Here is a 23,476-nt window from a genome sequence, read left to right on the forward strand (position 1 = left end):
CTCAGATAGAGTAGAGAACTCATTACAGAGAATCTAAACCAGTCAGCTAGTTAGCTTCAGAACAGGATATCGCCACTCTGAAAGAAAATACGCCCTACATTTCCCAAATAAAATGCTTATCTGTGGCTTTACCCTGAGCAAGTCAAGTCCCAGAAGTGCCCAGAGGAGTTCTGGTGTTCACAGCAGTAAACTCACCAGCCTGCCAAGATGCGATGCAAGCAGCTAAGAGGGAGAACATTCGACTTCCTCCTGAGGTAAATCGGATTTTGTATATAAGAAACTTTCCATACAAAATCACAGCTGAAGAAACGTATAACATTTTTGGAAAATATGGACCTTTTGTCAAATCAGGGTGGGGAACACACCTGAAACTAGAGGAACAGCTTATGTGGTCTATGAAGACATCTTTTTTTGTTGTTGTTAACTTCTTTATTGGGGAATGAATGTTTTACATTCAACAGTAAATACAATAGTTTGTACATGCATAACATTTCCCAGTTTTCCATATAACAATACAACCCCCACTAGGTCCTCTGTCAATCCTTTTTGGTCCTGTACCCCCCCCCCCCCCAAAGTCTTTTACTTTGATGCAATACGCCAATTCCAGCTCAGGTTCTACTTGTGTTTTCTCTTCTGGTCTTGTTTTTCAACTTCTGCCTGAGAGTGAGATTATCCCATATTCATCCTTCTGTTTCTGACTTATTTCACTTAACATGAATTTTTCAAGGTCCATCCAAGATCGGCTAAAACAGTGAAGTCACCATATTTTATAGCTGAGTAGTATTCCATTGTGTGTATATACCACAAGTTGCTCAGCCACTCATCTGTTGTTGGACACCTGGGTTGCTTCCAGGTTTTGGCTATTACAAACTGTGCTGCTAAGAACATATGTGTACACAGATCTTTTGGGATGGGTGTGTTGGGTTCCTTAGGATATATCCCCAGAGAGGAATTGCAGGATCATAGGGTAGGTCCATTTTTAGCTACGAAGACATCTTTGATGCCAAGAATGCTTGTGTCCACTTGTCGGGATTCAATGTTTGTAACAGATACCTCGTGGTATCTGTTGTACTACAGTGCTAACAGGGCATTTCAGAAGTTGGACACAAGGAAGAAGGAAGAACAGTTGAAGCTATTCAAGGAAAAATACGGCATCAACAAAGTAAGTGCTGTCTGCATTTTTCCCTTTGGACTAAAGCCCAGGAATCACAACTCATTCCTGTGTTTTTAGTCAATACTGGATATTCTGGTTTCTTATTTGAGACTCAAAATAGCCCCCTTTGGTATGTATTAGAATATGTCACACTATGTCTATGGCCATACCACCCTGAACACGCCTGATCTCCTCTAATCTTAGAAACTAAGTAGGGTCAGGCTTGGTTAATATCTGGATGGAAGAATATGTCACATTAATAAACTTATTGTCTTTTTAAAAAAATCTCATCTGTATTTCATTTTAGTCACTCACATAACAGAAACATTCCAAAGCTTTGACTTCTTTTGCCATCAAGGAATCAGACATGCAAATTAGCACTGGCCCACACACCCTTAACTGAATCATATTCATACCAAATAAAATATTATGGGGATCTTCAAAACATCAGAAGTCACTTTAAATATGCTTGCCCTTACCCCTTTAAGGTATGCTGTCATCAGAGTTTCATATAGAAATCTTGCACAAAATTTCTATACTCTGGACAAATTTTGAATCCCCATAATCTTTGCCCATACTCTCCATTCTCTTTCCCACTCTTCTCTCAATTCTAATCGTTACCAATCCACCCTTTCTGGAATACCAGTAAGCACTCTTGAATTAGCAAATATTATAGAAATGTTTAAAAGCACTTTGAGTCAGAACAAGGTTTTCTGTACTCTAAATCAGAGAAAATGCTTTGCACTCTTTCTCAAAATACTCTACAACTTATTTATCTTAGTCTTACTGATTCATATGAGAATAGTTTACCTTAATATTATCCGCTCCTGATATTCACCTGAAAAATTTGTGTGAGGTAAAGCATACTTTGTACATACCCAAGGCCAACAAACTATCCAAGGTATGGTCTTTGCATGATATTGTTAAAATCTGTGAGATTGTCATACATTAAAAAGAGCAGAAACTGGAGGGGTAGATAGCATAATGGTTATGTAAAGAGACTCTCATGCCTGAGGCTCTGAAGTCCCAGGTTCAATCCCCCGAACCACCATAGGCCAGAGCTGTTCAGTGCTCTCGTATTTCTCTCTGTGTCTTTTTCTCTCTTCATCTCTCTCAAAAATAAAATAAATAAAATACTTTAAAAAAAATAAAGGCAACAAAAGGGAATAAATAAATACATAAATAAAAGAGCATAAACAAATACTGATGAGGAAATGTTGGAAATGGAACACGTCTATATTTTTTATGAGAATGTAAATTGGTTCAGCTCCTGTGGAAAACTGTCTGTAGATGCTTCAAAATACTAGAAATAAATCTTCCATATGATCTGAAATTCTTGTCCTAGGAATTTACCCAAAGAATAAGAACAAATTTTTTTTTGAAAAGATCTATTCACACTTATCTTCAGAGCAACACTATTTGTAATAATCAAAATATGGAAATAGACCAAATGTCCAATGGCAAAGTTTTAAGAAAGTTATGGTATACGTACATAATGAAATACTATTCAGCAGTAAGAGATGATGACATCTTCTCACTGGTACAACTTGGATAGAATTTGAAAGATTCCTATTAAAATGAAATCAACCAGAAAGAAGATGACTACTTAACAATCTTACTTATATGTGGGACTTGGGAAACAAAGAAAGGGAAAAATACAGGGTGAAACTTAGACTAGCCATCGATTTCCGAAGCATTTTTCAACACTATAAAGCGAGGGTGGGCAGGCAGGTTAATCATTTTGGACATTAGGTGCACAATGGAAACGAAACATGTTAATTGGTAGTAGTAACCTATTAGAGGGAGATAAGAAACTACACATATGACAACTGTTTTTTAAGTCATCATTTCTCCCAGTAAAATGATTTTTCCAAAGGAAAAGCAATAAACAAAAGTTTGCTAGGTGAAATTGAGATACCTCTGTGAGAACTCTGTATTAATGTCAGAGGAATGTCAACAAAGGACAGCTGACATTTCAAAGTTGCAGTGAGTAGTTTTCTGCTATCCACTGTTACAACGTAGATGAGAGCTTGGACATTTGAACAGTTTCATAAGGCAAGTTAAGAAGGATATCAATAAGGCACTCAGTGCCAGGGCACTAATCCCTAAATCATTCTGAAAGATTACAAACCATACTTTTATCTCCTTGAAGATCCCCGCCCCCAAAAGCAATTTGAAGGAAGAAACTTCAAAACAGAAATAATTGAAATGCTGCAGCAGGAAATCTGATAGCAAACACAAAACACTAAAAGAATATCAGGAAGCATTCACTGAGTTCTTCCGAAGTCTTGAGAAACACTGATGTGAGGACTAAAAATACATGTCAATTTTAATACTAGTTTGTTTTCTAACTTGAAAGAAGCTATTTAGTCAATATGATGCTTGGAATCAGAACTTCTGGTTCTGTTTACAAGGGTATAGTTTGTGTAGACTTTCACAAAATGCTTGTGAAAAGAAATTTACCTAGTAAAACCTTTTATTTCTACCTTTTACTCCAAGCTTCATACCCAGTGTTTTACTACTAGTGACTAGCATTACAGTATGTTAGATGGAATAGTTGGAACACAGTCTTACCTTCTTTGCATTATAGATAAGGAGTGCTTGATTCTTTATTTTAAAAATTTCCAAGTATTTAAAAAGCAATTTTATTTATCCAAATACATGGTAACATATCAACTTTAAATGTATATCCCTGTAAATAAACATTTCACATATGCTACATTAAGTTTACTGCTAAAAATCTCTATCTATGGATTATGTATTTTTAAATAAAGACATTGACTGGTAAATTATTTTCACAGTCTTATCTGGATAGAGTTTAGGAATAGAGTAAATGCAGATTAATGATCACCAATCTCACTTGGACAGGCAATTTTGTGATTTAACAGTTTTGTACAAAGTTTTCAGATTTAAGAGTATAATTTCACACCCACAAAGAGTGTGTGTAAGTCATCACAACCGCCACTGATGTTCAAGTTTTTCATAAAGTCCTAGAGAGAGTTAAGTGACCTTTTACTATTTTTGTTTGATTTTAGTCATCTATATTCCACATATGAGTAGAATCCAACTGATAGTTGTCCTTCACCTGTTATTTTACTTAGCACAATCACCTTCAGTTTCATTCATTAGTTCCAAGATACATTAATTTTTATAGATTATCATTCTCATGTCTTGTAAAACCTCTATTGTACACCTATTTTCATTAATTTTATCTCCTACTTGTTATCCATATTATTCTATTTCAAAGGAGATACTCTTGAGTTTCTTCTAATAACTTAACTCAAAATATTAAACTTAGGGGAATTTTGAGAGGTTTCCTTCTTTCTTTGCTTTTTTTCTCCATTAATAATATTCTCATTTAATATATGCTATATGTTTTCATTCATCTGATCAATCATTTCATTTAATAAGTGCAATTTACTTAATATCACTATGTGTAAAAATACCCTGCTAAGCATATTCCACTTATTATATTATTTCTTTTTAAAAATTTTCTTAATTGGATTAATGGTTTACAGTCAACAGTAAAATACAATAGTTTGTACGTGCATAGCTTTCCTCAGTTTCCACATAATAATTCAATCCCCAATCGGCCATCATGTTCCAGGACCTGAGCCATTCCCCTCATGCCAGAGTCTTTTACTTTGGTACAATACACCAAATCCAGTCCAATTTCTACTTGTGTTTTACTTTCTATTCTTATTTTTCAACTTCTGCCTGTAGTGAAATCATCCCATATTCATTCTTCTCTCTCTGACTTATCTCACTTAACATGATTCCTTCAAGCTCCAGCCAAGATGAGGTGAAGAAGGTGAATACACTGACTAGTATTCCTTTTTGTATATATACACCACAACTTACTCAGCCACTTATCGGTTGTTGGAACCTGGGTTGCTTCTAGGTTTGGGATATTACAAATTGTGCTACTATGAACATAGGTATACACAAATCTTTTTGGATGGGTATGTTTGGTTCCTTAGGATATATCCCCAGGAGAGGAATTGCAGGGATACAGGGCAGGTCCACTTCTAGCCTTCTGAGAGTTCTCCAGACTGCTCTCCACGGGGACTGGATCAATTGATGCAGTAGTGCAGGAGAGTTCTTTTGCCCCAACAACCTCTCCAGCATTTTCTGCTTCTACCTTTTCTGATGTATGACATTATCACAAGAGTGAAGTGGTATCTCATTGTTGTCTTTATTATTTGTATTTCTCTGACAATCAGTGACTCATATGTTTTTGGCCTTTTCTCATATGTTTTTGGCATTTTCTCATATGTTTGTTGGCCTTTTTGGTTTCTTCTGTATAGTGATAATTCTTACAAGTATTTATACTGTAGTTAATATTTCACTGTATTTTCTCTTATTTGTTTCTTAAGTCACAACTATGAATGAAATTATCAGACAGTCTTTCTCATTCTGTATTATTTCACTTAACATGATTTCTTCAAGTTTTATCCAAGTTGGAGAAAAAGTGAAGATTTCATAATTTCTTGTAACCAATTAGTATCCCATTGTGTAAAATACTACAACTTCCTTAACCACCCTGGAAATTTTTCCTATGGTTTTGTCAGTGTTTCCTTTTTTTTGTTTTATGTTTTATTTTTGTTAATTAATTAATTTTTAAAAAGAGACATTAACAAAACCATAGGGTAAGAGGGGTACAACTTCACACAATTCCCATCACCAGATCTCTATATCCTATCCCCTCCCCTGATAGCTTCCCCATTCTCTATCCCTCTGGGAGTATAGACCCAAGGTAATTGTGGGTTGCAGAAGGTAGAAGGTCTGGCTTCTGTAATTGCTTCCCCGCTAAACATGGGCATTGACTGGTTGATCCATACTCCCAGTCTGCCTCTCTCTTTCCCTAGTAGGGTGGGTCTCTGGGGAAGTGGAGCTCCAGGACTCCATTGGTGTCGACTCCATTGGTGGGGTCGTCTGTCCAGGGAAGTCTGGTCGGCATTGTGCTGGCATCTGGAACCTGGTGGCTGAAAAGAGAGTTAACATACAAAGCAAAACAAATTGTTGAACCATTATGGACCTAAAGGTTGGAATAGTGCAAATGAAGTGTTGGGGGGTACTCACTGCAGACTATTGTGTATTTCTGCTTTCATGTATATATTTTCCCTAGTTTATGGATATGTGTGAATATATGCTCTATCTCAGGGGACCTGATCTATATCTAGGTTTTGGGACTTTGTTAGAAAGTTAACCACCTGGAATGGAATTAGAGAATACTATGAAAGGAAAGGTCTCACTTGAGTGATGAGGCTGAAGTGTTGTCATTCCACACCTGAAGTCTCTGGACACAGTCTGAGGTGAAGCATGCTGTGATGGCACTCACTGTGTTGATTAGGTTGCGATTGGCAGATGCAATATTATTTGATATGAATTGAGAGAAGCATGCAGTAAAGTGCGCCCCACCCTAAGGTTCCAGGACTGGGGTAAATATAGGCTCTATAGTGGAAATTGAGGTTCCTGCTGTCTTAGGGTTCAAGAAGACAATGGACAGTTATTGTTATCATCACATTATTTGGTAATTGGGTTAACTTTGAAAAGTCCCTTTGTTAGGATTTGCTGTACAATACCCAACATCTTGTATATAGCTGTGTCACCGGTTGCTTCTGTTCTATCTGGTCTAGGCTTTTGAGAGAATCAATATATCAAAGATTCAGCCTATGTATTAAAAAGACTCAGTCTGTGTTTTAAAAAGTTTGAGACATACAATTAATTTTCCCCTCATATTAATTAGTGATTTATATGACTACAATATAATAGGAGTGTACATAAACACCATTCCCACCTCCTAATGACTGTGTCCTATCCCTCTCACCCACCCCTGCCCTCCTGCCGCCCAGGGAAGCCCAATGTCCACCCTCCCCCTCAAAATAAATAACTAAACAAATGAACCCACCAAGTTAAAAAAAAAGCATAGGAAAGCTATCAGGGAGAAGATGGGATATGGAGTTCCAGTGGTGGGAATTGTTGTATTGAGTTGTACCCCTCTTATCCTATGGTTTTTGTCAGTCTTTCCTATAAACAAAAATTATTAAAAAATTATATTTACATTTAACATTTTGTACAGGTTTATACGTTTTAAAACCTGTATAGATTTATGTGGCTACCTCTAGTAACTGCACAAACTAATTCCAAAAATTAAAAATAACTATCATATCGACTTCTCAAGCCTGACAATCACTAATCTGTTTTCTTTCACTATAATTTTGCCTTTTAAAATATTATATAAATGGAATATAAATGGAATAATATAGAATGGGGACAGATTGTGGTACCTGGTTGAGCAGACATGTTATACATGTTATAACATGCAAGGATCTGACTTTGAGCCCCTGGTACCCACCCACAGGGGGAAAGCTTCAAAACTGGTCAAGTAGGGCTTCAGATGTCTCTGTTTCTCTGCCTATCTCCCCTTTCTCTTTTGATGCCTGGCTGTCTCTATCAAATAAATAAAGAAATTGAGAAAAAAAACTTCCTTTTTATTTATTATTTTTGATGTTTTATTTTTTAATTTTTTTATTTATAAAAAGGAAACATTGACTAAACCATAGGATAAGAGGGGTACAACTCCACACAGTTCCCACCACCAGATCTCCGTATCTCACCCCCTCCCCTGATAGCTTTACTAGTCTTTAACCCTCTGGGAGTATGGACACAAGGTCATTGTGGCATGCAGAAGGTGGAAGGTCTGGCTTCTGTAATTACTTCCCCACTGAACATGGGCGTTGGCAGGTTGATCCATAGTCTCAGCTTGTCTTTCTCTTTCCCTAGTGGGGAAGGGCTCTGGGGAAGCAGAGCTCCAGGACACATTGGTGGGGTTGTCTGTCCAGGGAAGTCTGGTTGGCATCATGGTAGCATCTGGAACCTGGTGGTTTAAAAGACAGTTAACATACAAAGCCAAACAAGTTGTTGACCAGTCATGAACCTAAAGGTTGGAATAGTGCAGATGAAGAGTTGGGAGCTTCTCCATTTTGTAGATAGCTAGAAGGCATATTTTAGATATATTCCAAAGGGCCTGTGGCTATCCTAGGGTTTTTTTTTTTTTTTTTTTTCATTTTCTTTTTCCCCTGAGCCTGAAATCTGATATGCATGTGTATCCAAGTTATTGTCTGGGGAGGTGATGGCATGGCTGGAAAAAGGACCAGAAAGCTGGATAATGGAAGAGAGTAGCTCCCTAATATGGGGAAGGGGTATAAATATTGTTGACTATAAACCCCATCGATTTGATGTTATCTGAGGCCCATAATCAGCTTAGGAGCCTGCATCCCACTAGATCTGAGCTCACATTCTGTGTTCATGAGTAGGAACATTCCAGGCTGCCCCAGTATCGACCCATTTTCCTCAGGTGTAGCATAGAGTATGTTGTCCATCCTCCCTTTGGAGAATGGAACATTCTCTACCATTGTTGATCCAAGTTAAGGGTAAAGTCCTATGGGGCCCACAAAGGGGTCTATTGTGTTGTTCCTGATTTAAATGGCTGGTAACAATGGAGAGAGGTATTTGGAGGTATTGAGGTCTAGTACCATCATATCTGTTTGGGAATCTCAGGATTCCCTGAGTAGGGCCAAAGACTTGCTTTTTTAATAAAGCGTCTTTGATGTGCATCCAAATGGCTGTAACTATTAATATTTTATTAATGAGCATTTTTGTATAAACATGTCATATTTTATTAGTTCACTTATTGAAGTACATTTTATTTTCAGTTTGTGAAAATCATAGAAGGAATGGTTGTTAATATTTATGTACAAAATTTCTGTGTGTGAAGGTGAGTCTATTTCTGTAAAGTTAATATCTAGGAGGAATATTTCTGAAATAGTCTTTATTTACATGTTTACTTTTATAAGAAAATGACAAATTAACCTTCAGAGTTACTGTACTATTTGCATAGTTGCCATCAATACGTTAAAGTTACATTTGCTCCATAAACTTGCTAGCATTTGTCACTGTCTGTTTTATTTTAGCCCATTAATAGATGTGTAATCATGTCTTAGTATAGCATGGTTTTAATTTGCATTTACCTAAAAGCTAATGATTATGAAACTCTGTTAATAATTTTTCATATAAATAATGAAAAGATCTTTGTGAATTTGTATCACCTTTGCAAATGTAAGTTTCCAGCATAAAGCATTAATTTAACTGACTAAACTTGAAATCAAGGAATATATTCTAAAATTCACTTAAAATATTTCTTTTGAGTCTTTCCAAACTTGGTGACATAGAGTATAATTTTCTGTACTTACGTATACCTGATACTTGTGAAAATGAATAATAGAATATTTGTCTTATATTTTGTCCTTAGGACTACTTGAAGTGCTTAGATAATATAAACTATCTGCTTACAGCAGCAAATCAAGCTTTTTTTTTTTTTTAACTCTTATTTTAACTGTTTCCTGTGACGTTATCTATTGATTTTCCTTATGTTTAGGCATACATAGAAATCTAAAGTGAAGCTCTAAGACATAAATGAAATAATATGGGAGCTGGGCAGTAGCCCAGCGGGTTAAGCGCACATGGCACAAAGCGCAAGGATGGGTTAGGATCCAGGTTCAGGTCCCCAGCTCCCCACCTGCAGGGGAGTGGCTTCACAGGCGGTGAAGCAGGTCTGCAGGTATCTCTCTTTCTCTCTTCCTTTTGATCTCCCCCTTCTATCTCAATTTCTCTCTGTCTCTATCCAATAACAAATAAAATAAAATAAATTAAAAAAAAAGAAAAAGAAAATCTTACATTTAAAAAATAAATAAAATAAATGAAATAATATAAAGAATTAAACAGAGAGAAAGTTTAACATCCAATTAAAACAAAAAAATAGATAAGACATTTTAAAAAAGGAGACTTTATGGAAGGCACACTAGAATATGAAAATGTTTATGTCTAATCTTTATTATTGTCTCTATATGTCATATGTTGCTTTGTTTTACACATTTCTTAGATAGTAGTATCCATTAGAATGATGCAAATTTTTATTTCCTTCATAACTCAGCATTCACTTCAATGGCTTGTGAGGGAACTGGAAAAAAATGTTGATAGTTGAAACATTTTGAAAGCCAACAATTACTGTTAATTTAACCTTATGTGCTTCTACCAAACACACAGATATTTAAAGTTTTAAAAAGTAGGACTTATGCCGAAGTAGCATAATGTTAGTTTGAGTTTCTTTGTTCCGAAGAGTAGGTATGTTACCTTATTTTGCTTAGCATTGTGTAAAATTTTATATCTTTTTAGAAAATGTGGTTTTATTGTTGCTGATTCACATTCTCATTTATATTGTGAGAGAGAAAAGGAGTGAGGGAGGGAGGCTGGGTAGAAGATATCAAAGCACAGAACTTTTTTATTGGTGCTATGACACTCCAGTGTGTGGCTGAATTTGAAACTAGGTCATGCCCATGGCAAGATGCATGCTATCCCAGTGAGCTATCTCTCAACTGTGATGTGATATATATATACACAAACTTTTTGGATCATATAAAATTCTCAGTAACTGCTTATTGCTGCTATTATCATCATTATCACTGTCATGTGTGACCTAGAAATATCACATTTTTGTGAATTGGATAAAATTAAGATAAAACACTTTCTATAAAGGATCTCTAATTATATGATAAAATGCATTAAAAACGTACTGTTTTGAATATCGTGCTACCTTTGAACAGTGTAATGCCTGGTAATTACTTGAATTTGAAAAACAATTTAGATTAGTATTTGAAACTTTTAAAGATTAATAACTCTCTCTTTAAACACTATTATATTCATAAATCAAGGTATATTCAGCTATTAGGAAATTCATCTATTATGTGAAACATACTAAGCTTTGCTTTTTTTTTTTTTTTTGCTCCAGGGTTATTGCTGGGGCTGGGTACCTGCACTGTGAATGCACTGCTCTCGGAGGAAGCCATTTTTCCCATTTTGTTACCGTTGTTGTCGTTAATGTGATTGTTGTTGTATAGGACAGAGAAAAATTGAGAGAGGAAGGGAAGACAGAGAGGGGAAGAGAAAGACACCTGCAGGCCTCCTTCACCATCCGTGAAGTGATCCCCCGCTGTTGGGGAGCCGGGGGCTTCAACGGCGGCTTGAACCGGATCCTTTCACCGGTCCTTGCGTTTTGCTCCATGTGTGCTTAACCTGCTGCGCTACCACCTGAATCTCCTAAGCTTTGCTATTTTTAAAATAAATTTTAGCAATTGCCACAACTTGATAGAAAGAATGTACTAGAAAACTTTTAGCTAACATCATATCTAGTAGTAAAAAGTCTGAAGCTTTTCTGCTAAGCTAGGACCAGGACATTGTCAACATATGTTCAGTATTGTAGTGAAAGGTCTAGCTAATATCAAAAGAGAAGTAAACAAAAGAAACACAGGTTTAAAAAAGGAAGAAATAGGTGGTCGATGGTGGTTTCCCTGGTTGAGCACACACTTTATAGTTAGTGCACAAAGACCAAGGTTCAAGTCCCTGGTCTCCACCTGCAAGATGGAAGGCTCACAAGCATGAAAAATAATTGTAGGTATCAGGGCTGGGTGGTGGCACATCTGGTTGAGCATACATGTTACAATGAACAAGGGTCCGGGTTCAAGCCCCGAGTCTCCATCTGGAAGGGGAAAGCTAAGTCAGTGGTGAGGCAGGGCTGCAGGTGTTTCTTTGTCTCTCTTGACTTCTATCTCTCCATTCCTCTCAATTTCTGGATGTCTCCATCCAATAAATTAATAAAAATAATAATAAAGAGTTGCAGGTATCTTCCCTCTCTATCCTTGTTGGCTCTCTCTCTCTTTTTTCTTGCTTTTTTTTTTTTTTTTTTTTGGCTGTAGGGCTCAGTGCTGGCCCTATGAATCCACTGCTCCTGGCATGCATTTTCCATTTTTATTGTATAGGACAGAGAGAAATTGAGAAGGGAAGGAGAGAGAGAGTGAGAGAGACACCTGCAGACCTGCTTCATCACTTGTGAAGCGACCTCCCTGTAGCTGAGCACCCAGGGACTTGAACTGGGTGCTTACTCAGCTCCATGTGATTGGAATTATATGTGCTTAACCCGGTGCACCACTGCCCAACCCCCATCTACAGTTTCTCTATTTTCTATATTTCTATTTATTTTGATTTTGAAAATAAATTTAAAATAATAAATTGCAAAAATACTGAAAGGAAGAAAAAATCTGTTTTTTGTTTAAAGGAGGCTTGTGATATGAAAATTATTAATTAGATAATGAAATTATTTTGCAAGAAAGAAAATAACTGATATTAATACACAAAATGTCAAGCACTTATATATACGAGGACTGACTCAATAGAACTTGAAATTTAAAATTTAGCATAATTTACAGTAATATCTTAAAATATAAATCTAGGAAAATATGTACAAGATGGGGAAAACTTTAAAACACTTGAGAAAGACATTGTAGGACTAAATAAATATAGAGATATTCCATGCACATGGACACAAAATTTCATATTTGTGTAGATGTTATTCTCTCCACATTTATCTAGAATATCATTATAATAGTAATTAAAATTCTTGTTGGTGTTTTTTGAGATTACCATAACTCTAAAGTGAATAAGCAATAAAATGTGGAATAACCAATATAACAATGTAAAAGAATAAACTAGGAATATTGAGATAGACTGAGGCATTAAGGTTACTCTAAAACCGAGGGCCCAAACATGGTTCACCATATAGAGTAGCAACTTTATAATCTCAGGAACTTGGGTTGGAGCCTACAGTCACCAACAAATAGGGGCAGTACAAAGAGGGGTTGTTTCATGAGTGCTGAAGCAATGCTGTGGTGTCTCTTTTCCTTCTTTGTCTCTCCTTTTCTGCTTTTAACTCTATATCTGATAAAAAAAAAAAAAAGAAAAGTCTGCAAGGATTAGGGGAGTCATGAAGATACACAACCCAAGTGAATTGCCGAAGGCAGAGAAAGATGATTATTCTGAAGTTTCCTTGATCTGATAAAAGAATAGAAAAATGAGTGAATAGAATAGAATAGGGTGATCAGAAATAGATTCCTATGAATACAGTGAACTTATGTTCAACAATAGAGTAAAAGCAATACAGGATAGCAGAGACAGTATTTTAAATAATAGTCATGAAACAACTGGATTGCAGACCTTATATCTTTAACAAAAAATAACTAGAATTAATTGTGGATGAAAATGCACAATTTTATATTTTCTGGGAGATAAAATAGAAGACAATTCATCTGACCATGGATGGGGGATGACTCTAGACACAAAACCAAAGAATAGTCAATGAAAGAAATTGTCAGCAAGGTTCATTAAAATTAAAAGCATTAGCTTTGTAAATGATATTGTGTAAAGAATGAAAAAATAAGCCACAAACTAGCATAAAAATATTCATAGCAGACAAAATCAATTAAGCACTGTCATCTGCTATATGCAAAGAATAAAATTTAACACAAAAACAAGCTGAATTAAGAATGGAAGTAGATGTCTCTCTCCTCTTTCACGTTATCTCTGTCCTATCAAATAAAAAAAAGGTTGATAAAAGGAAAATAAAATTGTCCTGAAGCAATGGATTCATAGTGTAGGCACTGAGCCCCAGCTATAACCTAGATGACAATATAAAGAAACAAATGTAAATATGGTTGGGGATACTGCAGTAGTGGAACACATGATTTTCATACCTGATGCTCCCAAAATTACAGGTTCAATTTCTGACACCACCTTATGCTAGAAACTGACCATGATTGTGGTTTTCCTCTCTGATGAAAGTAGATAAATTCTTTAAAATGTTGACAAAAATATAACTAGATATTACAACAGAAAAGAAATAGAAGGCAAATAAACACATAAAATGATATTTAACATAAATGGTATTTAAAGTTAAATGAGATTATGCTATATACCTGTATGCCATAATGCTGCACATTATTACAGTGAATGCCCCAAATCCTAACCATTGATAACACCAAATGCTATTGATGGTGTGGGGCAATGGGAACTCTAATTCATTCAAGGTGGGAATGTAAAAGCTACAACTACTCCTGGGAAGACAGATTACCAGTTTCTTTTTTTAAAATGTAGTTATTTATAAAATGGAAACGCTGACATGACCATAAGATAAAAGGGGTACAATTCCCACCATCAGGCTCTATATCCCATCACCTCCCCTGATAGCTTTCCTATTCTTTTTTTTTTCTTTTTTATAAAAAGGAAACACTGACAAAACCATAGGATAAGAGGGGTACAACTCCATACGATTCCCACCACCAGAAACCCATATCCCATCCCCTCCCCTAATAGCTTCCTTATTCTTTAACCTTCTGAGAGCATAGACCAAGGGACATTCTTCTTCTAGCGTTTTCCCTTCTTCCATAGCCAGTCAACAGCGTCAGGTTGAGCCCGATGTCTGCTTGTTGCTGGCTTTGAAAGTGACTGGGATCCATGTGGATTCAGTCGGCTAGGAAGGATCGTCAGTTTCCCCAATAAATGGGTACTCATGGGATGCACCATGAGAAGGTTGATCCAATGCATCCCGTCAAGGGACTTTAGGGGGTGCAGAAGGTTGAAGGTCTGGCTTCTGTAATTGCTTCCCGGCTGAACGTGGGCATTGACAGGTCATCTATACTCCCAACCTGTCTCTCTCTTTCCCTGGTGGGGAGAGACTCTGTTGAATAGGAGCTCCAGGACATATTGGTGGGGTTGTCTGCCCAGGGAAGTCCGGTTGGCATCATGGTAGCATCTAGAACCTGGTGGCTGAAAAGACAGTTAACATATAAAATCAAACAAATTGTTGACTAATCATGAACCTAAAGGCTGGAAGAGTGCAGATGAAGATTTGGGAGTCTTCATTTTGTAGATAGTTAGTAGGCCTATTTTAGTTATATTCCAAAGGGCCCATGACTATATTAATTTATTTTTCTGAGCCTGACATCTGATATGCAGGTAGACACAATTTATTGACTGGGAAGATGATGTCGTGGCTGGAAAAAGGACCAGAAAGCCAGATCAGGGAAGAGGGTAGCTCCTGGGAAACGTGTATAAATACATTTTACTGTAAAGCCCATCAATTTGATGTGATCTAGGGCCCATATTCAGCTTAGAATCTATGTGACCTTTGCATCCCTGTAGATCTAAGCTCACATTCTGTGGTCATGAATAGGAACATTTCAAGCTGCCCCAATTTCAGTTTCTTATAGGCATATATATCCTCTGCGTATATGATCCAGTAGTTGTGCTCCTTGATATTGACCTAAATAATATCAAGTCATATTTCTTTTTTTTATTTTTATTTATAAAAAGGAAACATTGACTAAACCATAGGATAAGAGGGATACAACTCCACACAATTCCCACCACCAGAACTCTGCATCCCATCCCCTCCCCTGATAGCTTTCCTATTCTTTAACCCTCTGGGAGTATGGACCCAAGGTCATTGAGGGATGCAGAAGGTTGAAGGTCTGGCTTCTGTAACTGCTTACTCACTGAACATGGGCGTTGACAGATCAATCCATACTCCCAGCCTGTGTTTCTCTTTCCCTAGTGGGGAAGGGCTCTGGGTAGCAGAGCTCCAGGACACATTGGTGGAGTTGTCTGTCCAGGGAAGTCTGGTCGGCATCCTGCTAGCATCTGGAACCTGGTGGTTGAAGAGAGAGTTAACATACAAAGTCAAACAAGTTGTTGCCCATAATGGACCTAAAGGTTGGAATAGTGCAGATGAAGAGTTGGGGGCTTCTCCATTTTATAGATATCTAGTAGGTATATTTTAGTTATATTCCAAAGGGCCTGTGGCTATCCTACATTTTTAATTTTTTCTTTTTCTTTTTTCCCCTGAGCCTGAAATCTGATATGCATGTGGATCCAAGTTATTGTCTGGGGAGATAATGTCATGCACCAAATCATATTTCTACTAAAAATCTACACATGGATATTTATGCCAGTTTCATAATAATTACCAAAACTTACAAGTGATAAAATGTCTTGTGACTGCTGAATAGATAAATTAACAATGATACATCCACATAATGGGATATTACTCAGCATTAGGAAGAATTGAGCTCTCTGGTGCGATCTGGTATTATAGTACAATAGTAAATACAATTCACTATATATTTGTTCAAATCCTCAGAGTATGCAAGTGCAACAAGAAAAGTGAGCTTTAATCAGATAATCTTGAGTACTAGTGATGTGTATTGTAGGTTCATGGATCATAATGTACATATTTCTCTGCTACAAGGTGTTGATGGGTGGTGGTGGTAGTATGTGCATTATGAGTCTTCTGCAAAAATATGAGAATTCTCTGTCCTCTCAGCTCAGCTATACTGCTTAACTAAAAATGCCCTAAAATATTTGGAAAATTTGAAATCCCACGACAAACACCAGAAAATTGTATTTAAGGTAGTAAATACAAAGGAATGAATACACACATTAAATAATGCTTTCTCGCCAAGCACAAGGACCGGCGTAAGGATCCTGGTTCGAGCCCCCGGCTCCCCACCTGCAGGGGGACGCTTCACAGGTGGTGAAGGAGGCCTGCAGGTGTCTTTCTCTTCCCCTCTCTGTCTTCCCCGCCTCTATTTCTCTCTGTCCTATCCAACAACAACAACAACAATAATAATGACAACAACAAACAACAAGGGCAACAGAAAGGGAAAAATAGCCTCCAGGAGCAATGGATTCATAGTGCAGGTACCCAGCCCCAGCAATAAACCTGGGGGGGGGGGGAGAAATATTACTGTGTAATAAAAAAAAAAGATGGTATTATGTCCTTTGGGGCAAAAATTGATGGAACTAAAGGTGATTATGTTTAGTGAAACCATTAAAGAGGTAAAAGATGGTTTCACTCATGTGGAATCTAGAGTACTGATACACATGAACTTGTAAAACAAAAAACAAAAGAAAAAAAGAAAAGAAAACAGAAGCAAATAAACTATTTCTAAAACTGTGAGAACTGTGGTGGTTATCTTTGGGAGGTGGGAGGGTGGGAACACAAAACTTCAGTGGTGGTGCAATGTGGCACTATACCTTGTAATCTTACAAATGTGTAACCCACTATTAATCACAAATAAAAAATAAAAATGAAAAAAAAATAATGCCTTCTACTTGTCTTTCAGAATAGAACTATTTAAATAGCTGTTGGGAAGGCAGTATGTACTGCCACAAGAATGGTTTTATCTATCAGTTTAACTTTGAAATATGCCCCAGACCTCTCAGTCTGAGATATAAAATCTATAGGTTCAGATAAGATCTTAACTTGACATTAGTTTATATAGTTGTTTTGTTGTTGTTTTATTATTTTTTTTTATGATTTTCTGTCACTCTATTTTGGTTCCATCAGCCATACATTTTCCATTTGGAAATTCTTCTTGATTTCTCACATGAAACCATTGCTAGCTATGGGCAGTTTGGGAATTCTTTTTCAATTACCTCAAGACCAAGGGATATGCTGTGATGCTTAGACTATACCCATGTATTAACAATCTACATTTTCTGCTTCTGACAGCTAACAGCTCAACAAGGGAAACAATACTTTGAAAGCTGTGGGAATTAAGTAATCAACTATGCTCACTTGAGCTCTTTTCCAAGGTATTGGACCTGATTAAAGAAAATTTTACATTGTGAAATGTACATTGCTATTGAGCATTACAAATAAAATAAAATAAAATAAAATAAAATAAAACACTAGTTTCCTATGTGGGTCAGGAGATAGCTAACCTGGCAGAGTGCTCACCACCAGATTTTAAAGTCCAGTTTCAAGTCCTTGGCACTAAATAAAAGAGCTATGAACAGGAAAAGTCTCATAAGTGGTAGAGCAATGCTATATGGTGTTTCTCCTCTCTCTGTCTTTCACTCTGTCATTCTTTAACTGGTAATAAATGAAATAAAGACTAGTGGGACTTGTGGAATTATGTAGGTGCAAAACTTTCTGATGGAAAATTAAGGTTGAAAATTTGCTTTTTTATGTAAGGAATTTAAAAAAATCCTGAAGCTATAAATAATAATTATAATTCTTATAAAAGAAATTAAAATATTTATGAGCAAGAAGGCTGCCATCATGTTCCAGGAACTGAACCCTCTCCCTACCCCAGAGTCTTTTACTTTGGAGCAATACACCAAAACCAATACAAGTTCTGCCTTGTGTTTTCTTATTTTCAGCTTATTTTAAAATTATTATTAGTGACTTGATACTGATAGACAAGATTGTGTGATAAGAAGGGCACAATTCATACAACTCTCACCACCAGTGTGCCATTTCCCACCCCCTTCACTGGAAACTTCCCCATTTGCTTTCCCTCTGGGAGTATGGACCAAAGATCTCTGTGGGGTGCAGAAGATCAGAGGTTTGGTTTCTGTTATTGTAATTTTTCATTGTAAATTTTATCTGTCAGAGAATTGCTTATGAAAGAATAGCAGACATAATTTGTTAGAAAATGAAAAGAGAATGTTATTCTTGTGATATCTTTTTTATGATGATAATTCTTGACAGGGTAGCTATTTTACCAGCAAATATTTTCCTAAAGGGAGAGAAGGCTACTGAGTCTTTTTATTTTGTGTTGCCATTGCTAGAATCTGAGCACATCGAATGAAATTTGGATTAAAAATAATCAAGTGCAAAGAGGATATCATACCAGTCATTTAATTTCTTTTAGCCAATATTTTGTTTTTTTCTGTCTAAATTTCCAGAGAAAAAGACAAAATATACTGTTATTGCTAGGAACAGTAAGAACATTTCTCTCTTTATGCTTGTACACAATGTGACTTAGATGTGAATATAACTTATATTTCCAGATACTAACTTCAGAATGCACTACAGACCAGTTGTTCTGAGAGAGTACACATTTCAGAGATATAGTTCAAGAACATATTATAATTCATCATCTTATTAGTTTGCTAGAGTGCATTTTACTCCATGTTCTTTAATGAGAAAGAACAATTATCATATGTCTCAAAAAGATAGATCTGCCTTTGATCACCAGCATTGATGGGATTCATCCAAAATGCAGAGATCCCCCAAATTGTCCTTGAACTTTAGAGTGTGTTGTGCTTTGTCATTTGCAGCAGTTAATATCACATCTTCTGTAAATCTTAGCATCACTATTTCCACTGTTTCTCCTTATATACTTATATACTTAACATTTTCCTCTGCTTAGCTTCTCATGACCATATTTTAAAAAGATTTATCCCCCTTTGTTTAAGATGCAGACACAAAGGGAGAGAGGGAGGGGGAGGAAGAGAGAAAAGAAGAGAGAGAGGTCACAGGATTAGTTTCCTTTCATGAGGTGGAGTTATGCTCACACCCGGGTTACACATATGACAAAGCAGTACATTATCCAAGTGAGCTATTTTGCTGACCCCTTATCTACGTTACTTGGTGAGGAAGAGATGAAGACACCAGTGTTCCACTCATCTCAGGTGATGGTGAAGAGTGAACCAGGATCATCATGACTATAGGAATGTGCTTTACCCACTAATCCACCTCCCCAACTGTCCATATCAATATTAAATCCCATTTTGGTTCTTCTACTCCATCTCAGCTCCAACACCCTCTTTGGTGAACAAATAGAGATGCAAACATGACCACATCACAGCTTTAAAATTTAATATAGTACATAAAATCAAGTGTTAAAAATAACACAGTGGGACTGGGAGACAGCTCACCAGGTAGAGTGCCAACTTTACTATGTGGAAGGCCCCAGATTGAGACCAAACATCACATGGGAGCACGATGGCACCATGGGAAGATCCATAAATGATGGAGAATATTGTGATGCCTTCTTCTCTGTGTATATCTTTCTACACACACACACACACACACACACACACACACACACACACACACACACACACAAAGACAGTTAGCCTGGGAATAGTGAAGTCCCTCCCCAGCCCCACTATAAATATGGACTAAGACTGAAACTCCTTTGCATGTTACAAAAAGACTTTTTTAATCTAACTTCTCAGAGTTTCTTTTCCTGCCTCTATCCCAAAATGTCTTCTTCCTTAGCCTTACTGACTTACTAACTTTCCTATAAAGACATAAATGTCTCTTATTTTTATGATCTTTAAGAATTGTGTTTCAGAAGCCAGACCTTCCACCTTCTGCACCCCATAATGACTCTGAGTCCATATTCCTAGAGGGATAAGAATAAGGAAGCTATCAGGGGAGGGCAGGGAATACAGAGCTCTAGTGGTGGGAACTGTGTGGAGTTGTACCCCTGTTATCCTATGGTTTTTGACAGTGTTACCTTTTTATAAATAAAAATTTAAAAAAAACCTTAATAACAATAAATAATGTCAGAGTTTTCCTACAATGATAAATTCTTGGAGTCTAAAAACATAACAACAGAACAAACAAGGAAATCTACTTTTTTTTTCTTATGAACCAAATATGTATTTAAATTTTTAGGTTGTATAAATATACTAAGAAAAATAATTACAATTTGGAGAAGGTCAAGTGCAAATTTCTTTAATATCTGAGTCAAATTAATGGTTAGAAAAATAAATATACCAGACTATTGTTCAAAATTGTATACTTTTAGCTTGAATATTGCACTCTTTTATGTATCCATGTACTCAAACAGGTTTCCAACTTTTTTTTTAAATGGTACCAGAGCATTGCTTGTCTATGGTTTATGGTGGTATTAAGAATTGAACCTGGGACTTTGGAGCCTCAGACATAACAATCTCTTTGCATAACATTTGTGCTATCTATTCCCAACCTTGTTTCCATTTTTTTTAAATTAATTTATTTATAAAATGGAAACACTGACAAGACCATAGGATAAGAGGGGGACAATTCTCAAAACTAGAGCTTCATATCCCATCCTATCCCCTGATAGCTTTCCTATTCTTTAACCCTCTGGGAGTATGGACCCAGGGTAATTATGGGGTGCAGAAGGTTGAAGGTCTGGCTTCTGTAATTGCTTCCCTGCTGAACATGGGTATTGACAGGTTGATCCATACTCAAAACCTGTCTCTCTCCTTCCCTAGTGGGGCAGGGCTCTGAGGAAGTGGAGCTCCAGGACATATTGGTGGGGTCATCTGTCTAGGGAAGTCCAGTTGGCATCATGCTAATATCTGAAACATGGTGGCTAAAAAAAAGAATTAACATACAAAGCCACACAAATTGTTGATTTTTAAATTTAATTTAATTTTTATTTATAAAAAGGAAACATTGACAAAAACATAGGATACGAGGGATACAACTCCACACAATTCCCGCCACCAGAACTCTGTATCCCATCCCCTCCCTTGATAGCTTTCCTATTCTTTAACCCTCTGAGAGTATGGACCCAAGGTCATTGTGGGATGCAGAAGGTGGAAGGTCTGGCTTCTGTAATTGCTTCCCCACTGAATGTGGGCATTGACAGGTCAATCCATACTCCCAGCTTGTCTTTCTCTTTCCCTAGTGGGGAAGGACTCTGGGGAAGCAGAGCTCCAGGACACATTGGTGGGGTTGTCTGTCCAGGGAAGTCTGGTCGGCACCATGGTAGCATCTGGAACCTGGTGGTTTAAAAGAGAGTTAACATACAAAGCCAAACAAATTGTTGACCATTTATGGACCTAAAGTCTGGAATAGTGCAGTTGAAGAGTTGCGAGGGTCCTCCATTTTGTAGATAGCTAGTAGGCATATTTTAGTTATACTCTAAAGGGCCTGTGGCTATACTAGTGAGGCCCTGGAGCTACATTAAAAGCAAATCAAAGCAAAAAATAATAATAATAAAACAAAAATGTTTCATTGTTTACAACAGTCCTATAGATCTAGTGAATTCAAGTCTTCTTGCATTTCAAAGCTTGGTGTTTGGGGACCAATTCTCAGGAGGTTGAAGTCTTAGAAGTGGAGCAGTAGATATTGTGATCAAATACTTTGCCTCTCAAGAAGACACTGGGAGTCTGTGTTCCCTTCCAACTGCCAGGGTTCAGGTTATGGCAAGAGTGTATCTCAGCCTTTCCTGTCCATTCCAATATGTGTGCTTTCTCCTCCCACTGGTGTAGAAACCACTCAGCTAGTTCTTACATTTCTTTCAGGGAGAAATTCCTGTGTGTGTAGTTGTAGATTTAGTGTGACCCTGAGGGGAGGTGTCTTTGGGAGCCTCCTGTGAGAACATCTTGAACTACCACTTTGAGAATATACATGGGATTTGGAAATGGATTTAGGATTGAAGCTCTGTCACTTCTTGTCAATAAATTGCATTGAGCTATTTATTCATTCTTCCCATTCTCACTTTTTATATCTATATTATAAAATTAATAACTTCTCTTTCATAATTTGTTGTAAATATTAAATAGAGGCTTTTTTACATTTTATTTTGTGAGAGATAATTGCAGTGATTATTATTATTTAATTTTGCATTGACCCAGTTTTAAAGTTCTGTCTTGAAGCTGATTAGGTCCCATTTTAAACAGCTGATCAAACCATTCCATTGTTTCCATTACTGAGTTATCACACCACAAGTGGAACCACTTTCTTATTTGCTCTGGGGTTAGATATCTATACCTGAGGACTAAAGAAAGATTCCTCTTTTAAAAATTTTGTTTATAAAAAGTAAAAAAAAACATAGGATAAGAGGGGGTACAACTCCACACAATTCCTACCACCAGAACTCCATATACCAACCCTTCCCTTGAAAGCTTTCCCATTCTTTATCCCTCTGGAAGTATGAACTCAGGGTCATTATGGGGTGCAGAAGGTGGAAGGTCTAGCTTCTGTAACTGCTTCCCTGGTGAACATGGGCATTGACAAGTCAAAGCAAGATATCAGGCTACAAAATCAATGTACAAAAATCAGTTGCATTTCTTCATGCAAACACTACATCCAAAAAAAAAAAAATCAAGAATTCACTCCCATTCACTGTTGCAGCCAAATCAATAAAATACCTAGGAATAAACCTGACCAAAGAAGTGAAAGACTTGGATCCAGAAAACTATGAGTCACTATTCAAATAAATAGAAAATGATACCAAGAAATGGAAAGACATTCCATGCTCATGGATTGGAAGTATTAATATCATCATTTAGATTGACTAGCTCCAAAATGTGGGTTCATTATTACAACTTCTTAATAGAGATATTAGTGATATTCCTGTTTCATTTTTCTTATTACTTCAATACATTATTACAAACTTAGTAACATATAATGACATTGCTTTTAATAATAAAATAATAATATAATAAAATAATAATATAATAATAATAATAATAAAATCACCATTCCATGGCCCAAAGTCAATTGGCTCCTTTTTGTAGAGTTGCATAAAGTCTAAATCAAGACTGGAATTATTTCTCTGGGGAGCCTGGGGAAGATTGTACTTCTTGAATCATTCAGGTTGTCATTCTTTGTGATAACTAGCATTCATTTTCTTT

At 36.6% G+C, this 23,476-nt stretch overlaps 2 pseudogenes; one reads left to right on the forward strand and one right to left on the reverse strand.

Annotated features, from left to right (window-relative positions):
* Positions 1-212: 212 nt before the first annotated feature.
* LOC103122910 (splicing factor 3B subunit 6-like) lies at positions 213-2,708 on the forward strand (annotated as a pseudogene).
* A 119-nt stretch (positions 2,709-2,827) lies between these two features.
* LOC132542120 (probable dimethyladenosine transferase) overlaps positions 2,828-23,476 on the reverse strand; it is a 55,172-nt pseudogene continuing 34,523 nt past the window's right edge.

Source organism: Erinaceus europaeus, chromosome 12 (genome assembly GCF_950295315.1).
Source record: "Erinaceus europaeus chromosome 12, mEriEur2.1, whole genome shotgun sequence".
Taxonomy (NCBI): domain Eukaryota; kingdom Metazoa; phylum Chordata; class Mammalia; order Eulipotyphla; family Erinaceidae; genus Erinaceus; species Erinaceus europaeus.